Source organism: Pseudophryne corroboree, chromosome 4 (assembly GCF_028390025.1).
Source record: "Pseudophryne corroboree isolate aPseCor3 chromosome 4, aPseCor3.hap2, whole genome shotgun sequence".
NCBI classification, from domain to species: Eukaryota; Metazoa; Chordata; class Amphibia; order Anura; family Myobatrachidae; genus Pseudophryne; species Pseudophryne corroboree.
The window spans coordinates 537,616,272-537,637,535 of NC_086447.1; positions in this window are offsets into that span (position 1 = coordinate 537,616,272).

Consider the following 21,264-nt stretch of genomic DNA (forward strand, 5'->3'; position numbering starts at 1 on the left):
CAGTATTTATCCTGCACAGAAACAAAATAACCCACCCAAATCTAACTCTCTCTGCACATGTTATATCTGCCTCCCCTGCAGTGCACATGGTTTTGCCCAACTGCTCACAAAGTTCCTGCTGCGATCAACTCAGAATTACCCCCTTAGACAATTGATGGAGGTATTGTGTCCCCGGTACCAAATCCCATCTAGGTTCCACTTCACTAGGCAGGCGATACCGAGAATGTACAATGACGTCAGAAAAAGAGTCACCAGTGTCCTACAAAATGTGGTTGTATCCAGTGTCCACTTAACCACGGACATGTGGACAAGTGGAACAGGGCATACTAAGGACTATGGTGGTCATTCCGAGTTGTTCGATCGCTGCCGATTTTCGCAGTGCATCGATCAAGCGAAAAAACAGCAAAAATGCGCATGCGCATGGTACGCAGCACGCATGCGCTAAGTACTTTCACACAAAACTTTGTAGATTTACACAAGCTCGAGCAACGTTTTTTCATCGCTTTAGTGATCGTAGTGTGATTGACAGGAAGTGGGTGTTTCTGGGCGGAAACTGGCCGTTTTCAGGGAGTGTGCTAAAAAACACAGGCATGCCAGGTAAAAACGCAGGAGTGGCTGGAGAAACGGGGGAGTGGCTGGCCGAACGCAGGGCGTGTTTGTGATGTCAAACCAGGAACTAAACAGGCTGAGGTGATCGCAGTCTAGGAGTAGGTCTGGAGCTACTCAGAAACTGCAGGGAATTATTTAGTAGCAGTTCTGCTAATCTTTCGTTTGCTATTCTGCTAAACTAAGATACACTCTCAGAGGGCGGTGGCCTAGAGTTTGCAATGCTGCTAAAAGCAGCTGGCGAGCGAACAACTAGGAATGAGAGCCTATATGACTGTGACAGCCCACTGGGTAGATGTATGGCCTCCCGCAGCAACAACAGCAGCGGCACCAGAAGCAGCATCTTGCAAACGCCAACTCGTTCCTAGGCAGGCTACGCTATGTATTACAGCTTTCCGTAAGAGGCACACAGCTGACAACCTCTTACGGAAACTGAGGGACATCATCGCAGAATGGCTTACCCCAATTAGACTCTCCTGGGGATTTGTGATATCGGACAACGCCACCAGTATTGTGCGTGCATTACATCTGGGAATTCCAGCACGTCCCATGTTTTGCACATACAATTAATTTGGTGGTGAAGGATTTTTTGAAAAATTACAGGGGTGTACGGGACATGCTGTCGGTGGCCCGAAAAATTGCGGCCCACTTTCGACATTCTGCCACCGCGTGCTGAAGACTGGAGCACCAGCAAACACTCCTGAACCTGCCCTGCCATCAACTGAAGCAAGAGGTGGTAACGAGGTGGAATTCAACACTCTATATGCTTCAGAGGATGGAGGAGCAGCAAAAGGTCATTAAAGCCTTTACATCCACCTACGATATAGGCAAAGGAGGGGGAATGCACCTGACTCAAGTGCAGTGGAGAATGATTTCTGTCTTGTGCAAAGTTCTCCAACCCTTCAAACCCTTCAAAGTCAGTACAGACACTGCCAGCTTGAGTCAGGTCGTTCCCCTCATCAGGCTTTTGCAGAAGCAGTTGGAGAAATTGAAGGAGGAGCTTAGACAGAGCGATTCCGCAAAGTATGTGGGACTTGTGGATGGAGCCCTTCATTCACTTTGCCAGGATTCAAGAGTGGTCAATCTGTTGAAATCAGAGCACTACATTTTGGCTACCGTGCTCGATCCTATGTTTAAAGCCTACTTTGTATCTCTCTTTCCAGCAGACACAAGTGTGCAGAGGTGCAAAGACCTGCTGGTGAGTAAATTGTCAACTCAAGCTGAACATGAACCCATCAACAGCTCCTCCTTCAATTTCTCCCGCAACTTGGGCTGCAAGGAAAAGGATAAGATTTCCTAGCCCATCCACTGGCAGTGATGCAGGGCAGTCAGGAGTGAGTGCTGACATCTGGTCCGGACTGAAGGACCTGCCAACGTTTACTGACATGTCTACTGTCACTGCGTATGATTCTGTCACCATTGAAAGAATGGTGGATGATTATATGAGTGACAGCATCCAAGTAGGCCTGTCAGACAGTCTGTATGTATACTGGCAGGAAAAAGAGGCAATTTGGATGCCCTTGCACAAACTGGCTTTATTTTACCTAAGTTGCCCCCTCCCCTCCAGTGTGTACTCCGAAAGAGTGTTTAGTGCAACCGGTAACCTTGTCAGTGATCGGCGTAGTAGGTTACGTCACAAAATGTGGAGAAGATGATGTTCATCAAAATTAATTATAAATTCCTCCAGGAAGATCTGTACCAGCAATTGCCTCCAGAAAGTACAGAGGTACCTGTGAAGGTGCATTCCAGTGGGAATGAATTAATATTCTGTGAAGAGGAAGATGTATGCAGTGAAAGGGGTGAGGAATCGGAGGATGAGGATGAGATCGATATCTTGCCTCAATAGAGCCAGTTTGTGCAAGGAGAGATTGATTGCTTCTTTTTTCGGTGGGGGCACAAACAAACCAGTCATTTCAGCCACAGTTGTGTGGCAGACCCTGTCGCTGAAATTATATGTTTGTTAAAGTGTGCATGTCCTATACAACATAAGGGTGGGTGGGAGGACCCAAGGACAATTCCATCTTGCACCTTTTTTTCTTATTATCGTTATGTGCTGTTTGGGGACTATTTTTCTAAAGTGCCATCCTGTCTGACACTTCCGTATATGTCCAGTGGTACTGCTATTTAATTACAGTGATTTGGACGTATAATTCCAGTGATTTTGCCATTTCATTCCAGAGATTTGGACGTATAATTCCAGTGATTTGGACGTATAATTCCAGTGATTTGGACATATAATTCCAGTGGGAATTGTTTGTGTCGCTTGGCTTAATCATACAGCTTTGCACCTCTTCGACATCTTTGCATGATGTGCTGTGTCAGGCCTAGTTTTTGAAAAGTGCCATCCTGTCTGACACTGCCGTATGTTTCCAGGGGTATTGCTCTATTAGTCCTGGGGTACTGCCATATAAGTCCACCAATTGCAGATTTTTTTAAAAATGACAGGATCGTGCTGGAGATGCCGTCAGTGGACCGAACAATTGCGGCCCGCTCTCGACATTCAGCCACTGCGTGACACTACTAGATGGTGGTTGTATCGCTTTGCTTAGTCATACAGCAGCCTCAGTGCACCTTTTTTTCTTCTTTGCATCATGTACTGTTTGGGGCCTTTTTTTGATATCTGCCCTCCTGTCTGCCACTGCAGTGCCACTCCTAGATGGCCAATTGTTTGTGTTGCTTGGCTTAGTCATACAGCTACCTCATTGCACCTCTTCTACATCTTTGCATGAGGTGTTGTTTGGGGCCTAGTTTTTGAAAACTGCCATCCTGTCTGACACTGCAGTGCCACTCCTAGATGGGCCAGGTGTTTGTGCCGCACACTTTTCTCGCTTAGCTTGGCCATCCAGCTACCTAATTGCACCTCTTTTCCTTCTTTGCATGATGTGCTGTTTGGGGACTAGTTTTTTGAATAGTGTCATCTTGTCTGCAACTGCAGTGACACTCCTAGATGGGCCAGGTGTTTGTGCCGCACACTTGTGTCGCTTAGCTTAGTCATACAGCCACCTCAGTGCAACTTTAAGGCCTAAAAACAATATTGTGAGGTGTGAGGTGTTCAGAATAGACTGGAAATGATTGGAAATGAATGTTATTGAGGTTAATAATACAGTAGGAGCAAAATTACCCCCAAATTCTGTGATTTTTAGCTGTTTTTATGTTTTTTCCAAAAATTATCCAGATCCAAAACCAAAACCAAAACGTGAAAAGTTGGTATTGGCAAAACCAAGCCAAAACCAAAACACAAAAGTGGAATTAGAATCAAAACCAAAACACAAAACACGAAAGTGCCAGCCGCACATCTCTAAATATATGTTACTTACTGTATCTGTTACAGCAATACAGTTTGCTTATGATTTTCCCTTTTTGCATGCATTGAATATATTAAGGGGGATATGTACCAAACGTTGGGGGTAAATTTACTAAGAGTCCATTTTTATTTTCTGGCGATTTTAAATAGATTTTCAATCAATTTGAAAATCCAGTATTTTCTAAAGGTAAACTTGACTCAAAATGAACTGATAACAGACTTTAGACTACAATAGATCATCAAGTAGACCATCTGTACTTTGACAGACTTCTATATAAATCTCTCAGTTACTAATAGTTGGTTTGAAAACTGACTCAAAATCGGCCCAAAATCACTAAAATGAATAGACATATCTGAAACATGTCTATATAACTTCTAAAACATGTGCAATTGGCTGGAACCTTATTATGATATCTATAAAAGTAGAGATGGCGGATGCTGTTTGGCCATTGATCGCATACGATATCCCGGCAGACGAGATGTTGGCTGTCAGTATCCTGACCGCAGCATCCCGTCTGCAGGAATACTGGCGATAAGGCAGCGTGTTCCCTTGCAGGCTCGCTTTCCTCACCACACTTGCGAGCAAAGCTTGCTTTGGTCACCACAGGTTCTAATCACACTCAGTTGGTGGCATGGACCCACCAACCGAGTGGAAAGTGAGGGCGGGTGTCGGGATGCCGGCTGTTCGTTTATCGGCGGGTGTCGGGATTCTGGCCTCAGTCTCCTGTATGCCAGAAACCAACACCTGGTAAACTGACTGCATCCCAGTTATTCAAGCTGACAATTATTAAAAGATCTGCATTTGCACTGTGAATGTGTATGCAGTTGCTGGGTCTTTGTGATGGCTCTGGTTGGTATCTCTGAATGAAACTGCCAAAAAAAACTGACTGATGTTAGGCTTTAAAAATCGAGCAACATCGCCACCGGTTTAAAAATGTACCAAAAATCTTACTTTACTTGTAGTAGATATGGAATCTTGTCCTGGAAACACCCTGTCAATGTTGATCAATTTTAGATCGATTTTAAATTGATCAAAAATAGATGTTCAGAAATGTACCCCTTAGAGTGTGATAAGTACAAACCAATCAGCTCCAAACTGCAATGTTACAGGCTGTTTGTAAAATGACAAGAGCTGATTGGTTGGTAAATTATTTAAATTTATCACTCTCCAAGGTTCAGTACATCTGCCCCTAACCATCTTCTGGGCAGATATAAATATTCATGAAAGGCAAGAAAAGTATGAACCTGTCCTATTGTTAGGAATCTTGGACTCACTTGGCGTCAAGACTCTTGGACTTCCTTAGAATTGTGGTTTTGGATTTGATTAGTGGGGAATCACTTGGACTTACATAATGTTGTGGGGAACTCCAGAACTATTGGGGTGAGACTCCTAGAGGGTCTTCCACTAATAACAACCCCCCTGCTGTTCCCTTAGTTCAGGACATGTACACCAGTACTTAGGGGGCCACCTTGACTTACTACCTCCTGCAGTAGGAGCTCACCCAATGGTCTGAAGACCCCAAGTTGTACTGATTGACTGCTGAGAATGAGGCACATGACTTTCGAGGAATGAGGCATGAGTTGGATAAGTCTCCATCTAGCAATTGTTTAACAGTGCAGGAAGTATGCAAGCTCTCAGCTGGGAAGCTATGGTTGCAGATGATAAACATCACTCCAAGACTGGGCTTTGGCTGACAGGGCACTGACAGATGCAGATTCCGGCAGAGTATCCACAGGATAAGGATTTCTGTGGAAACAGGGACCAGTGGTTTACATGGCAAAGGTAAACTACAGTATAACCAGTACAGAAGGAGTGGCCAGCAAGGTATATAAAGGGTATCATGACCAATCAGGAAGAAGGTAGTGAGAAGGGAGTTATACTGTTTAGTGGCGTGCAGCTGCACTGCTGCACGTCCACCTTGTCAGGACTGAGGACCAGGAGCTGTTTGGTTAAAATTGCCTAGCAACCTTGAACATAGTCAGAGATGCAGCGTCCCAGTCACCTGACAAATTCACTGAAACATAATATTATCGAAGCAGTCCTGACGTTGCTCAAAATAAGCAACAAAGCATAATTCTTAAAATGAGCTTTGGGAAGGGAGGTGCACATTTTCAGTTGATTTACTCAAGAATAATATGTGTATTAACAATGTACAGAAGATTTTCCTTGTTGCTCGGGCTTTATTATGCTACAGTAAATTCAAAACTGCATGACAATTGATCATATAACAAAATAAATATCAGGGAATTTTGGTTGCTGGATTGGAAAGGGTCATGGCCAAAGAGATATTTGGAAAGTCTATTTTTCCTGCACCATTACTGAGAACTTCTCCATACTATCGGCATGCGTTCCCTTTGGCTGAAGTTCTTTTTTGTTATCTAAGTATTTACCAGCTAAGGGAAATATTTCAAAAAGATATCAATATTGTATTAATTACATTCACTAAAAGAGAAATATTACTTTGAACGAAAATGTTAAATAATTGTACTACAAACTTGCAACATAACAACAGAGTGGAGAATTATACTCTATGTAGACAAATGTAGTTGCACACTGACAGCAAATAGATCAACAAGATTTTATTGATATCAGTACTTTATACAGTAGGTACACCATATGCAGTGATTACTGCAGACACCCTTCTTGGGAAACTGTACACAAGTTCCTGGACAACAGCAGGTGGTATGTTTTGTCATTCTGACTTAAGTACAAGACCAATTGTGACACTGAAGAAAGTTGAGTCAGTGTAAAATGCACTTGTTTTTCAAATTCATCACGGAGGTTCTCAATGGGGTTAAGATCTGGACTCTGAGCTGGCCAGTCCATACGGGTAAACAATTTGTTTGTATTCCTATCCAACGTCACCCTGGAAACATGACATCGCGCAGCCTGCGATGATTCCCTTTTCAAACTCTCTTCCGACAAGCCATTTCATTAGCAAATGAGCTAATCATTGCCCCTTGCTTGTGCGGCATGGTTTGGGAGTGTCCAATTACTTTTGTCTACATAGTGTACATAGATTAAGACATATGAGCCAACAGTGGGGTCCAAACCAAAGATTTGGGACAGTCTAGATTCTAGAGGGGTCTACATGCTGTACTGCCAGCAATAGATCAATAGAAAACATTCACAATAATTAGATTGATAAGCAGCACAAGCCTGCTGCCTATTGCTCTGGTATTATCATAATCATCATTATATTTTTTTCTTTTAAGCCTAAACAAGCCTTATACAGTATATGTAATCCCCATTTTCCCAAATGTTTGGCATTATTAAAGTCACAAATACTAATAGAGTTAAAGGGTCACACTGTTCCCCACTGGAAGACATGGTTATATAAAACTGTCACAAAATTCCATGATCCTGCACTTTATAGCACAATTCAATCATAAAATAAAGCTATAAATCTCTAATAGTTTATCCAGTGGGAATGAAGATGTATATATAAAGGGCAAACCAATACAAACAATTACTAGTGAGCTTGTGACAAGGTTGTAATTCATGAAGTGTACAAGATACAGTGTGGCGGTATGCAGAACCACTCGCAAACATGCCAATATAAGTTGTGCTAGATAAGAAGGGGGTCAAAAAATCAGTATTTCCAACAATAAACTACTAACAAATATTAGCTGAATACCCGTGCTTCACTATGGGATGAGGATGGTAAATTAGAATTATAGTTGTTCTTTAATTTTCATTGGTTCATTGGTTTGAGATCTAGTATAGGCATTAGAGATGAGCGCCTGAAATTTTTCGGGTTTTGTGTTTTGGTTTTGGGTTCGGTTCCGCGGCCGTGTTTTGGGTTCGAACGCGTTTTGGCAAAACCTCACCGAATTTTTTTTGTCGGATTCGGGTGTGTTTTGGATTCGGGTGTTTTTTTCAAAAAACACTAAAAAACAGCTTAAATCATAGAATTTGGGGGTCATTTTGATCCCAAAGTATTATTAACCTCAAAAACCATAATTTACACTCATTTTCAGTCTATTCTGAATACCTCACACCTCACAATATTATTTTTAGTCCTAAAATTTGCACCGAGGTCGCTGTGTGAGTAAGATAAGCGACCCTAGTGGCCGACACAAACACCGGGCCCATCTAGGAGTGGCACTGCAGTGTCACGCAGGATGTCCCTTCCAAAAAACCCTCCCCAAACAGCACATGACGCAAAGAAAAAAAGAGGCGCAATGAGGTAGCTGTGTGAGTAAGATTAGCGACCCTAGTGGCCGACACAAACACCGGGCCCATCTAGGAGTGGCACTGCAGTGTCACGCAGGATGGCCCTTCCAAAAAACCCTCCCCAAACAGCACATGACGCAAAGAAAAAAAGAGGCGCAATGAGGTAGCTGTGTGAGTAAGATTAGCGACCCTAGTGGCCGACACAAACACCGGGCCCATCTAGGAGTGGCACTGCAGTGTCACGCAGGATGTCCCTTCCAAAAAACCCTCCCCAAACAGCACATGACGCAAAGAAAAAAAGAGGCGCAATGAGGTAGCTGACTGTGTGAGTAAGATTAGCGACCCTAGTGGCCGATACAAACACCGGGCCCATTTAGGAGTGGCACTGCAGTGTCACGCAGGATGTCCCTTCCAAAAAACCCTCCCCAATCAGCACATGATGCAAAGAAAAAGGTTAGGTGGTATACAATTATGGACGGACTGCCTGCCGAGTGCAGACACAGAGGTAGCCACAGCCGTGAACTACCGTACTGTACTGTGTCTGCTGCTAATATAGACTGGTTGATAAAGAGATGTCGTAGTAGTATGTATGTATAAAGAAGAAAAAAAAACCACGGTTAGGTGGTATACAATTATGGACGGACTGCCTGCCGAGTGCAGACACAGAGGTAGCCACAGCCGTGAACTACCGTACTGTGTCTGCTGCGACTGGATGATAAATGATATAAAAAATATATATATATCACTACTGCAGCCGGACAGGTATATATTATATATTATATAATGACGGACCTGCTGGACACTGTCTGTCAGCAGAATGAGTTTTATTTTTATAGAATAAAAAAAACAACAACACACAAGTGAAGTCACACGACGAGTGTTTAACTTTTTCAGGCAATCACAATATAAGTATACTACTAACTATACTGGTGGTCAGTGTGGTCAGGTCACTGGTCAGTCACACTGGCAGTGGCACTCCAGCAGCAAAAGTGTGCACTGTTTAATTTTAATATAATATTATGTACTCCTGGCTCCTGCTATAACCTATAACTGGCACTGCAGTGCTCCCCAGTCTCCCCCACAATTATAAGCTGTGTGAGCTGAGCAGTCAGACAGATATATAATATATATAGATGATGCAGCACACTGGGCTGAGCCTGAGCAGTGCACACAGATATGGTATGTGACTGAGTCACTGTGTGTATCGCTTTTTTCAGGCAGAGAACGGATATATTAAATAAACTGCACTGTCTGGTGGTCACTCACTATATAATATTATGTACTCCTGGCTCCTGCTATAACCTATAACTGACACTGCAGTGCTCCCCAGTCTCCCCCACAATTATAAGCTGTGTGAGCTGAGCAGTCAGACAGATATATAATATATATAGATGATGCAGCACACTGGGCTGAGCCTGAGCAGTGCACACAGATATGGTATGTGACTGAGTCACTGTGTGTATCGCTTTTTTCAGGCAGAGAACGGATATATTAAATAAACTGCACTGTCTGGTGGTCACTCACTAGTAAACTCTCTGCACTCTCTACACTTCTACAGTACTCCTCCTAGTCCTAAGCTCCAGTAAATCTCTCTCTCTTATAATCTAAATGGAGAGGACGCCAGCCACGTCCTCTCACTATCAATCTCAATGCACGTGTGAAAATGGCGGCGACGCGCGGCTCCTTATATAGAATCCGAGTCTCGCGAGAATCCGACAGCGTCATGATGACGTTCGGGCGCGCTCGGGTTAACCGAGCAAGGCGGGAGGATCCGAGTCTGCTCGGACCCGTGAAAAAAACCATGAAGTTCGGGCGGGTTCGGATTCAGAGAAACCGAACCCGCTCATCTCTAATAGGCATATCTTGCTTCCCAGACCCACTTTGTAGGAGAGAGAATTGACTGCATAGGAAAGGAAAGAGTTAAACATCTTGGGAGGGGTGGACCTAGCTGTTAGGAAAGTACAGCCTTTTAGGGGGAGGGTTTGATATATATAGGGAAGGTGAGGCCATCTTAGTTAGCTTGGTGGATTTGCTTTGGGGTGAGTGCTGCTTTGCAGAATCCCCCCATTTTTTTTCCGGATTTATACATTTCAGTGTTTTGTCAGCTAGTCATGGGCAAAGTGATTCACTGAACTGAGCTGAGACACATGACTCAGTTCAGTGAAGTGTCTGGAGTCAGTGTCTCGGCACATGAGTCATGACTCATCTGTAGTGGAATGTGTTGCAGAGACTGCACATGAATCAGTGAGTTGCCAGTGCTGGAGGATCAGTGCTGGACTCATGGAGTTATTCAGCTGCAGTGATTGTACAGTGTATCTGGGGGAGGCAGCTGCTTATGCCCTGATTGTTAATAATATGTTAACATAGATTTACTGTTATGTTGATATATTATTAATAACCACTTATTGCATACTAGTTATAGAATATGACATTACTTTTGGCTGAGGAGAGAAAGCTTAACAGCCATGAAACACATCATTCATTCTGTAACTAAACCAAATAAAAACATTTTTTTTTTATTTTGCATACTTTGCTAATTGGATGATTTTAGGTGGCCTTGGATTTATTATATTATACACTATCTAGCCTCCAGGGAGTTTGCCACCCACAATCACACTGAGCAGGATCAGTGAGCACTGAGCCGAGAGCCCTGTACCACAGGGGCTCCACCTCCTGCTGCATGAATCAGATTCATTCACTGAGTCACTGAGTCTACACAGTGTACAACTGTCTCAACTCACTGGCAGACTCAGGATGAATCATGATTCATGACATGGATCAGGCACAGCAGCACAGCACTCACTGACTGGTGAGTCGTGACTGCTCCCTCCCCCCTCCCACTGGGTGTCACCTGGTATAGCCTCTGGCCAATCACAGCTAAAGACAGCAGAACACACTGACTGAAGGACACAGGACACAGAGTTTCCTCCCTCTGTCTGAGAGAAGCTGCTGCTGCTGCTGTCTCGACTCATGAAACAGTGAGTGACTCGAATCATTCACACTTCCTGATGATTCGAGTCACTGTGTTGAGACAGAGTCAGTAGCCATCTCTATTGTCAGCTCCCTGCATTTAGGTCACACATCAGTGCTCTGGCTGCCACTCGCCCATGACGGTCCGCCGGGACCCCAGCCCGTTACCGCTCATCTGGCGGTGGAGGCTGGTTCCGGGGGCGAGCTGGCTGGCCCTGGGGACGGCGTCCCGTCCCCTAGGGCCTCCTCGAGGGATCTGGCGGAAGCCGGGCCGGCTGTGACTGGCGGGAGCGGCCGACGAGGAGGATCAGAGAGGGAGTCAGGCCGCCCGGAGGTGGGCGGGCAGCAGCCCTTGCCTCCGGGCATGGCCGGGGAAGCCCCAGTGCCGGGTGCCCGTGGGAGCGCGCCGCGCCGGGCGCTCATCCAGGGACCGGAGACTGAGTTCGATGCCCAGCTCTTCCCCCTTGCCGGGGCCGGCTAGTGGTTCCAGGCGGGGGGAGGGCACTGGGCGGGGGACGTGGCCAGCCGAGCGAGGCCTGTCGCAGGGCCTCGCACGGCGTCATCCCCAAACGCTTCGGCTGAGAGAGCACGGACCGGAAGCGGTGGGACGCGCGCGCGCCCACGCGCGGCTCCGGCGGCGCCGCTTTCCTCCTTGTCTCCTCAGCCCTCTCCCCCGCAGCCGGAACACGGTGTGGAGCGGGGAGGGAGGGGGAGAGACAGTGATCAACCAGGTTAAGCTAATGGGGCTCTTAATGCAGGAGCCCAGACAAGAGGCCTTGTGGTGACAGAGAGCAGTGGGGCGCGCGCCCGAGGGGCGCGCGCGCCCACGCTCGCCTCTGGCGCCGCTAGCCACGCACGTGTGTGCGCAGCAGCGCCGCCGGCCCTGCTGTCTCCCCTGCTATCTCCCAGGCAGCCGGAGTCCGGCGGGAGCCGGGGGGAGACAGGGCAATTATGATCACTGGCAGGGCAGTGCGATACCAAGGAGAAGGGGTGCGGCAGCAAGAGGTCACGGGGTGTGCGCACGGGAGGTGCGCGAGCCCGTGTCCACTGCAAGCGGAGCGGTGCGCGCGCGCTCTGCTGCGCCGCGGGGTTCCCGGTCTTTTCAGATCACTCCCCCCGGGCCGGAATCTAGCGGCCTGCGGGGGAGGAGGGGGGACAGGGAATGTGTTAGTGGCCGCGGGGCTGCTGCACGCACCGCAGGAGCTCGCGGCGGTCCCCCCCCCCCTTCTGCGGCATCGGATAGTTCCGATACACGGGAAGAGGGGACAAATTCGGAGGCGAGGGCAGTGCGGGCGCCGACAGCGGTGCCTCCGCTTTCCCGCAAGGGCAGCGTGCGTCGGATGCCCGGCACACGCATGTCGGGCGGCGAGCACGTGGTCGCACGCGGGCCCCGGCGAAGGACCCAGGACCGCGTTTTGGGGCAGTCACGACCCCTCCGGAGCGCTGGCTCGGCCCTGGCCACAGCGGTGAAGGTGTTAGGGCCGCTAGCCGCGGCTGCCTCCCCTAGAACGGCTGTTCGTTCCGGCGGGCTGCGGGCTATGGCGGCGCAGCGGGTGGCACGCGCCTGCCGTGAGCTCGGGACGGTCGCCGCAGAATTACAACAGGGTCAAGGGCAGGACGCGGGGGAGCTCACGGCATGTGCCGCGAGTGCTGGAGGGGTCCTCCGCTTCTTCCTCTTTTTCAAGGGAGCTCGGGGATGAGGCGATGGCAGATTTCGAGGAGGAAGGCAACGATTTGGACGCGCCGGAAGATTCCATGTCGGGGCAGTCGGCGGCATCAGGTAAGGTGGTGCAGTCGGTATTCGGGTTCCTCCACGAGCTCTAGTTCGCGTAGTTCTTCCTCTTCCTCCTCTTCATCTTCAATGTCGTCACAGGCGTCCGAAGTCAGTAGCACAACTAGGGCAACTAAATTCGCCAAGAGGGCAGCGGGCCAGCGGAACAGGCGCAAGCGGCTTAGCGAGGAAGCGCGTAGGGCCAAGACGCTCGCAATTTGCCCGGTGTCGTGCGATTCGTCTATACTGCTGTACTGCGGGGGCTGCGAGATAGCTGCCGCAAGAAGATTTGGAGGGGGGACTTCGTGGACGTGTTCGTATTGACGAAGGTCGCGAAGAAAGAGTATAAGGTGGCGGCGCAAAGAAGGGCATCGGGGCTGAGGCATTCCGTACCTTCGATAATTGCCTGGCCGGGTTCTGGGTCTTCGCGGCATCTTACCTGGAGGACAGGCCGGCAGAGCACACGAATATAATTAGGTACCTGCATCTCGTACATGACATGCAGCGCACGTCTTCGGGATCGGAGTGGCGCAGGTACGATCAGGAATTCAGGGAACAACAGGAAGGTTTGCAGGTCATGGACTTCGGGTTCAAGGACGTTGAGGTTGGGCTCAAGGTCACCCGGGCTTCGCTACAGGCGGAGGAGTCCCGGAAGCCGGGGGCGGACGGGCACCACGCAGGGTCGTCCTCCCAGGGGTTCGGCGCGGACGGCGGATTGGCCAAGTCAGGTAGGTCGGCAGTCCGCACAGGGGGGCGTGCCACCACAAAAGGAAAATGTTTCGCGTTTAACAACGCGGCGTGTTCCTTCGGGGGATGACTTGGTCATCTCTCCAGTGGGGGTGGTTCCTAAGAAGGCTCCAGGCGCCTTCCGGCTCATTTGAGTTCGCTTTTAGGTGTGTACTGCCGGAAGCTGTGAAGGGCGACTGCGGGGTGTGCCAGAACGCACCATTTCGTGCGTTTGTCCTCAGAGATTAAGAGGGAGTTGGCAATATGGGCCTCGTTCCTCGAGGACTTCAACGGGGTGTGTATATGGCAGGCCCCAATGGCGGACAGCGCTAGGTTGCAGCTGTTCACCGACGCAGCGGGCGCCTCTGGATTCGGTTGCCATCTGGAGGGATCTTGGTGCGCGGCCTCGTGGCCGGCAGAATGGCATCGCGGGGGTTTTACGAAGGACCTTTTGCTTCTGGAGTTTTTCCCATTATGGTGGCGTTGGAGGTCTGGGGCGATCGGCTGGCTAATCGCAGCATTTTGTTTAGATACGATTATCTGGGCGTGGTGCATGCGATTAATAACCAGAGGGCAAAGTCGTTGGTGGTTATGCGGGTGCTAGGGCAATTGCTTTTGACATGCTTGCGTAGGAACCTGTGGTTCCGCGCGCAACATGTGCCCGGTTTGGAGAATGGGATTGTCGACGCTTTGTCGCGAGGACAGTGGGAGAGGTGTTGGTTGTTGGCACCTGAGGCCAACGAGCAAGGTTTTCATTGTCCCGGTTAGGTTTGGCAGGTGATCGGGCCGGACTGGAGGGTATAGCGTTGCGGTCAGTCGCGCCAGCCACGCTCAAGGCTTACGGACATGCTTGGAATGAGTGGGAGGAGTTTGTCCAAGGTCGTCAGCAACAAGGTAAGAGGAGGCATCGGCTGATGCTTTCTTTTATTTGGCAGCTGTATGTTTCGGGTAGGTCCCGAGCGGTGGTATCCCGGTACTTGGCTGGGGTCTGGTTTTCTGCAAGCTGCGGGGCGTCCCCGATGTGACAAAAAGCGATGTTCTGCGGAAGGCAATGAAAGGGTGGACGCGAGTGGCGCCGACGCCACCGGATAGGAGGCGGCCCATCGATGCGGCTTTGTTGCCGGCCGTCATCGCGGCGGTGGGGCGAGTCGCGTCGTCCAGGTTTGAGACACTTTTGTGCAGTTTGGCGTTCTCATTGGCTTACCACGGGGCCTTTAGGGTTTCGGAGTTGGTAGCGCCTTCCAAGAGAGCAGAGTCGCGCATGCTGGTCGGAGACGTAGTAGTGTGTGAGAGGTCCTTGCTGTGCAGATTAAGGCGCTCTAAGACGGACCAAGTGGGGAGAGGTCGCTGGGTCACTATGGTTCCAGCGCAAGAGGAGAGCGTTTGCCCAGTAGGTCTGGCGATGCAATATGTGGCGGTGCGACCCGTTAGGGAGGGGTCATGGCTATTGCATTATGACGGGCTGCCAGTGACGAAATACCAGTTCCGTTGGATGCTGAGTCGTTGTTTAGCGAGCTTGGGCCTCCCACCCGCTGCGTTCGGTACCCATTCCTTTCGAATAGGCGCGGCGACGTCGGCTGCTGCGGCGGGTTTCTCCAGATCTGAAATCCAGGCGGTGGGGCGAGGGAAGTCGTCAAGTTACAGACGATATATTCGCCCCGTTGCATGAGAGGTCGGATTGCGCTTAGTGCTTTGTTTTATTTGCAATGTATTATGTTGTTCCAGTTCTGTGAGTTATGGTGTTGTGCGTCTGTTGGTGTTTTCCCCTTTTGTTATCCTACTCAGGGATTAGCTACTCGCCGTTGCTGGCATGAGTCGGCAGCGGGGGTCTGGAGTTATTTTGCGATTTTTTGCCTGACTCGACGGACTGAATTCTAATCTACAATTCGGCTAATCTGGTCTAATCAGAGTCCCTCAGCAGGTCTTTACGCTTTCACCTCCAGCTGAGTTATTACATGTGTTTCCCATTTTATACCCCCCTCCCCCCCCCCCTCCCTGTTTTATTTCGTTTGTTTTATTTGATCTTTCCCCTTTGTGTCTTCAATTGCGCTTTAAATTGGCAACGAAGCATGGTGCAGTTCGGCTAGGCCGTGACTGCTGCGATAGCGAGATCTAAAGTTTTTTCTTTTTGGCAGATCCTTCAGTGTAAACAATTAATAAGCCTCTTAGTAATCAATTTTACCCCTCTTTTCCCCTTCAGGATGGTTTGACGACAATTTGGCCATTTGGGTGGTTGGCCACTCTTACATTTACTGGGCGGCCAGGTTTGTGGCCTCGGAGGGGGCTCAGGCATTGCTTGGAGCACAGGGTGTCAGATGGCTTGGCTGGCGAGGAATGATGTGGGGTGAGCTGAGGAGTAGGTTAGTGAGTCAGGCCAGCAAGCATGGGAGTCCCTAGGGTCTTGGTTGTCCATCTAGGTGGCAACGACCAGGGGAAGAGGACATCCTTGGATCTGCGGTGGGCCATGATACATGATCTGGCAAGTGTGGCCGCAACATGGACCAATTGTGTGTTGGTTTTTTCAATGATGGTGCCAAGATTGTGTTGGAGGGGTGTGGCGGATGGGCGCCAGATTGACGAGGCCCGGAAAAAGGTGAACGGGGCGGTGGCAAAGTGGGTGCTGTCCCACGGAGGGAGGGTGGTTCGCCACCCGAGGATTCGGTTCAGAGACAGCCACCTTTTCCGGCATGATGGAGTACATCTATCCAATGAGGGGATGATGTTTTTTCTGGAGGATCTAGGTTTCGCTTTGCAGGAGTTAGGGTAGGTTTATGGTGGCGGTGCGAAAGACTTTGGGGATGAGTCTTTCGCTGTTGGCGGAAAAGAACGGCAGTTTTGTATTGTAGGGAAAACTGTAGTGTTTTACAGTTTGTTGTGGTTTAGGTGCACTCACCTCCATCGACTTATGGCCGCTTGACCACCCGTCCGGGAAGACAGCGGCAGGGCACCCAGGAGCGGTGGGTAGTCACTGTGGGGGTTGAGTTGTCACCTATTACCGGTTTATGATAAGTTTTAGTAAATTTATAGGATTAGTTATTTAAGGTTAATTTAGGTTAATTGAGCCGTTCTTTTGGGCCGCCACCATATGCCGGCTGGAGCGGCATATTAAATTAATTTCTTTATTACAGGTTTGCTAATGGATAGGGACAAATAAATAGCTAGCAATTTTCTGCCAAAATTCAAGTCTCCGTGTCGTTATTTCTGGTTCTAGGTTATGAATGCTTTACTTTCAAAGAAAGGGGTCCACCAAATATCACTAGGATGTTTAGGAGAGAGAATTGACTGCATAGGAAAGGAAAGAGTTAAACATCTTGGGAGGGGTGGACCTAGCTGTTAGGAAAGTACAGCCTTTTAGGGGGAGGGTTTGATATATATAGGGAAGGTGAGGCCATCTTAGTTCTCTTGGTGGATTTGCTTTCCCACCCTCCCGCCCTGGTACTAAGGGATTCTGGCACGTGGTGCTTTGGCGTTAAGTTGTTGGCTGGTGTAAAGTTGGCTATTTATTGGCGGAAAAGAACGGCAGTTTTGTATTGTAGGGAAAACTGTAGTGTTTTACAGTTTGTTGTGGTTTAGGTGCACTCACCTCCATCGACTTATGGCCGCTTAACCACCCGTCCGGGAAGGCAGCGGCAGGGCACCCAGGAGCGGTGGGTAGTCACTGTGGGGGTTGAGTTGTCACCTATTACCGGTTTATGATAAGTTTTAGTAAATTTATAGGATTAGTTATTTAAGGTTAATTTAGGTTAATTGAGCCGTTCTTTTGGGCCGCCACCATATGCCGGCTGGAGCGGCATATTAAATTAATTTCTTTATTACAGGTTTGCTAATGGATAGGGACAAATAAATAGCTAGCAATTTTCTGCCAAAATTCAAGTCTCTGTGTCGTTATTTCTGGTTCTAGGTTATGAATGCTTTACTTTCAAAGAAAGGGGTCCACCAAATATCACTAGGATGTTTATAGTTGCCACACCCCTTTTTGGTCCCCAAGGGACCCTGCTCTTCCCACTATACAATTCTCAGTCTGTGGCTTCTTGCTGCCTCCATTCCCCTCCTCACATCATGTCAGTGCCTCTGTGAAATGATTTATTTATTTACAGTTTCTTATACAGGGCAGCGCATTATGTATCTCCTGATATACTCTGTGCTGCTGGGGACCCTGCTACTTCCACTATATAACTCTCAGTGTGTGGGTTCGTGCTACCTCCATTCCCCTCCTGACATCACGTCACTGCCTCTGTCACATGCAGTCCTGTTCTGCCTGACATATCATGCATCTCCTAATATACTCTGTGCTGCTGGGGACCCTGCTCCTCCCACTATATAACACTCAGCATGTGGCTTCCTGCTACCTCCATTCCCCTCCTCACATCATGTCACTGCCACTGTCACATGCAGCCCTGTCGTCACTGACATATCATGCATGTCCTGATATAGTCTGTGCTGCTGGCCCACCCCTAGGGAAGCTAGGGGTATGTTACCCCCACAGTGTTTGTTCCCAGATTGTAAGTCATATGTGTACAAGGTTTGGTGTGAATTGCACCAGACATTCCAGAGTTATGCTGTCTGCTGAAATACTCTGTGCTGCTGCCTCACTTCTAGAGGTGCTATGTGTGTCTTACCTGCACAGTGTTTGTTCCCAGATTGTAAGTCGTATGTGTAGCAAGTTTTGTGTAAATTGGTCCAGGCATTCTGGCGTTATGGTCTCTCCTGTTATACTCTGTGCTGCTGTCCTACCTAGTGGTGCTAGGGGTGTGTTACCCCTGCAGTGTTTTTTCCCAGATTGTAAGTCGTATGTGTAGCAAGTTTTGTGTAAATTGGTCCAGGCATTCCGGAGTTATGCTCTCTCCTGATATACTCTGTGCTGCTGTCCCCCTAGGGGTGCTAGGGGTGTGTTACCCCTAGTGTTTTTACCCAGATTGTAAGTCATATGTGTACCAAGTTTGGTGTAAATTGCTGTAGGCATTCTGGAGTTATGCTGGAACATACATATACACATACTTACATATATACATTTTTGGCGATTTCCGTGGCTGGACAATGACATTTGTAAAACCGGTTCTTAGCAAGCACCTGGAACTTAAGGTGAAGCTAACTGCTAAGTTTCAAGATTGTAGGCCTTGTGCTTTAAGAGATTTTGTGATGAGTCAATCAGTGAGTCAATCTCCCTTTTTGCCTTTTATAAAAAATATAAATAGATATATACTGTACAGGTTGAGTATCCCATATCCAAATATCCGAAATACGGAATATTCCGAAATACGGACTTTTTTGAGCGAGAGTGAGATAGTGAAACTTTAGTTTTCTGATGGCTCAATGTACACAAACTTTGTTTAATACACACAGTTATTAAAATTATTGTATTAAATGACCTTCAGACTGTGTATATAAGGTGTATATGAAACATAAATGAATTGTGTGAATGTAGACACACTTTGTTTAATGCACAAAGTTATAAAAAATATTGGCTAAAATTACCTTCAGGCTGTGTGTATAAGGTGCATATAAAACATAAATGCATTCTGTGCTTAGATTTAGGTCCCATTGCCATGATATCTCATTATGGTATGCAATTATTCCAAAATACGGAAAAATCTGATATCCAAAATACCTCTGGTCCCAAGCATTTTGGATAAGGGATACTCAACCTGTAGTATCTCTCTCTCTCTCTCTCTCTCTCTCTCTCATTAGAATGTAATTGTTTATTATGTGAAACAAAAATATTTAGCAGAATGTTATTCTTAAACAATCTTAAATTGATCACATCTGAATCACTAATTTCAGCAGTTCACTCCCCCTGGTGCATCACATCAGTAATAGAGATGGACAAATATATCCTGGTATTATGAAAATACAGCTGAATCTCAAAGTTGCATATTACAGAAATCATAAAGAGGCCAATCAGTCACATAAAGTATCATATTTACAGTATGTCTATATTTCCTGGGGTACTTTGATTTCTACTGCAGTTCCCCTGGATTACTTTCAGGGGACAATTCAATTTTATGGTTATCCTGAATTTTCAGTTGATTTCCCACAAAATGTGTATAATAAATATGGCCCAAAACATAGCTGTGTGAGTGACTTTATGTAGAATACCAAGAGTCAGGGGGGACTCGATCGCACGCTGCAGTTTTTCGCAGCGGTGCGATCGGGTCTGAACTGCACATGCGCCGCAACTGCAAAGCTCAGGCGCGTCGTTCCCTGACGACGGCCGTCGCCAGGGAGCCACAGACCTAACGAAGAAAGCGATCGCACCCGCGACCGCAAGAAGTTTGACAGGAAGAGGCCGGCCGGAAGCGTCAACTGACCATTTTCAGGGAGTGTCCGTCCGAACGCAGGCTTGCACAACCGTTTCGAGGGAGGGATCCTGACGTCAGCTCTGTCCTGGATGATCGCAGCTGGTAAGTCCTGAGCTGTGCAGAAACTGCACAAACTTTTGTTTGTGCAGCTCTCTGCACAAGCGAACGCAGCTCTGCACCCCTCCCTTGTAGGCGGCGGCTTCCTGATCGCAGCAGTGCTAAAAGTAGCCTGCTAGCGATCAGGTCGGAATGAGGGCCAGGATCCACTCAGCTGAAACTGGTTGAAAACAAGGGGGGAAGTGTGGTCAAAGGGTGCCGCGAGAAAAGGGTGTGGGAAGACAAAGGGGAGCTGAGGGAGAAGAGGTGAGAAACATATGAAGTGGTAGGTGAGAAGGGCACAGAGATGATCCCAGAGGAGGAGCCAGCTCACAGTAACTAGCCACACACTGTATGGGTGGGAGCTGGGTCCAGGGGGAAGTAGGGGTTGGAGCTTGGAGCTGGGTCCTGGAGGCAGGTGGAGAAGGGCTGTGGGGAGGGGGTTGGTGGAGCAGCCGAAAAGGGTATTATCTCCATCATGACACTGCCTGTATTAACTATAGTTGGAGGCCGCACTGTGCACTGTGACCCAGTACATTGGTGCCTCTCAAATATTTTTTTGGTGGGGAAACCACCCCCTTGACCCCCCCCCCCCCCCCTTCCCGTTCCAGCACCTATGCTCACTAGTATTTTGGATCAGGCACATGCTGGGACACCTAAGTCTTCCCACTGCTCTGTGCCATCTAGCTCCTTTCCAGCTCTATCCCCACTGTACAGGGCTGTAACTAGGTGTGTGCTGAGTGTGTCACCACACATACGGCTGCAGGGTAGGACTTGCTATTGTTGGCACTTGTCAATTATCTGTTTTAATTACTTTCACTTGTAGCCTCCCCCTTTTTGAAGCAGAGCATATCCTAACCACCCTGTCTCCTTCTCCCAAACCTTCACAACGCTAATACCTATAGAACATTTATGAACCTAACTTGAGAGGTCTTTGTTATTCAGTCACACTGTCCTTTATTACATTTTGAGATGCTGACATACCCAGGATTCAAACCAACTGTCTGTGGCATTGCAGTCAGATACTCTATTCATTGAACTATCTGGCCCTAAATAGAAAGCTAGAAAATTCTAAGCTACAGTAGGTGAGGTCAGTAACTAGTGAGGCACTGGCTGATCATGCCACCGCCCCACCCCACACCAAGAAATAAAATAAAAAATAAAGCACAGGGTTCCCCTCATTTAAGCAAAACCAGCACCAGGCTGAACCAGCCAGGGGGAGAATAATGCCATAGCAAAGGAGACACTTGGGGTAAATTTACTAAGATGGGATTTCTATTTAAGATAGGATGTTGCCCATAGCAACCAATTGGAT